This window comes from Dendroctonus ponderosae, unplaced genomic scaffold, assembly GCF_020466585.1.
Source record: "Dendroctonus ponderosae isolate FM_Combo_2020 unplaced genomic scaffold, Dpon_F_20191213v2 Dpon_F_20191213_11, whole genome shotgun sequence".
Lineage (NCBI taxonomy): Eukaryota > Metazoa > Arthropoda > Insecta > Coleoptera > Curculionidae > Dendroctonus > Dendroctonus ponderosae.
In genome coordinates, this window is record NW_026017213.1 from 995511 (window position 1) to 996713 (window position 1203).

General features: G+C 40.4%; 1 protein-coding gene across 2 annotated transcripts in view; it reads left to right on the top strand.

The window, feature by feature from the left end:
• The window catches only part of LOC109544124 (uncharacterized protein At4g17910), a 37389-nt gene that overhangs the window by 15190 nt on the left and 20996 nt on the right, over positions 1 to 1203 (top strand). The gene's annotated exons all lie outside the window — the stretch shown is intronic.

A 1203-nucleotide genomic window follows, 5' to 3' on the forward strand; every position in this document is an offset into this window, starting at 1 on the left:
ATCAGGCCGACACTGGCGTATGCCTACACTGCGTGGGGATATGCGGTTGAGTGCCACTTGAATAGACTTCAGGCCACAGAAAACAAACTTCTGCGGATGGCTATAGATGCGCCCTGGTTTGTTAGAAACTCCCAAATCTACAGGAACCTGGAGTGGGAGCCACTAAGAGAGTTTCTCGCAAGGAAAGCGAAAGCAGACTTCGAGAAAGCTGGAAGGCACTCCAACGAAGAACTGCGAAACACTCCTGAAGATCTGGGACCCAGGAAAAAAGGGCCCAGACACCAACTAGCCCAGTAGGGCAGCAGGTGGTAGACGGCGCAAGCTGTAGGTGTGCTAATAACGTAGTGTTTGTTGTCAGTAGCATGCATGTTGGAAGTAGTAAGGCGTTAAATTAGTAAGATGCCCATGCTAGCATGGAGAGAATGCGATGCTATGGCATATGGATGCCGGAGCTGACAAGTTCTTAGAGAGGACTACAAATTTCAAAGGATAACTCCCGAAAACTCGTAGTACACAAAGGAGGTTTTTAGTTAGTAAGAATCCAACACTACCCAGGGTTCGGATCACTGGGTGTCTTCGCAAATATTTTTATTCATCCAGCCGCCGGACAAACAAAAAAAAACCTCGATTTAGAAAGCTTAGTTCATATCTGAAGTTAGAAATAGGCACCCTAAACATGGGTGCCTATTTCTAACTTCAGATATGAAAAAATATTTTCTAACACTATTTCTAGCTATTGAACGGGATTATTAATTACATATCAAGTGCTTGAAAAAATTCCAAAAACTTGATAAAAGTTCAGTAAATTTAATTTAAGCTCGATCCCAATATCTGAAAGCTGAAAGTAGAACAACTACAGGATGTTGAAAAAATCTAGAGCAAACTGCCTAAACTTGGCGAATAGACTTCAAAGGATTGTTTGTCATGATTATTATATATTTCATTTGCTTTATTCTTTTGGAACTATCTGATCGAATATCGAAGTATAATTCGAAGGAGACGTTTTTCATTTCTTTCTGAGATATTAAATGTGACTGAGAAACACTCTATTCTTTATGGGTTTTAAGGGTTTCTTGTTGCAATTGAAGCCGATTCGACTGTCTTTAGATAGGGCAAATGATATTCATTTAAAAATCACCGCGGCCAATTTGGTCATATGAATTCATCATAACGGAACTGGTTTTGAAACCATTGACCACTGTG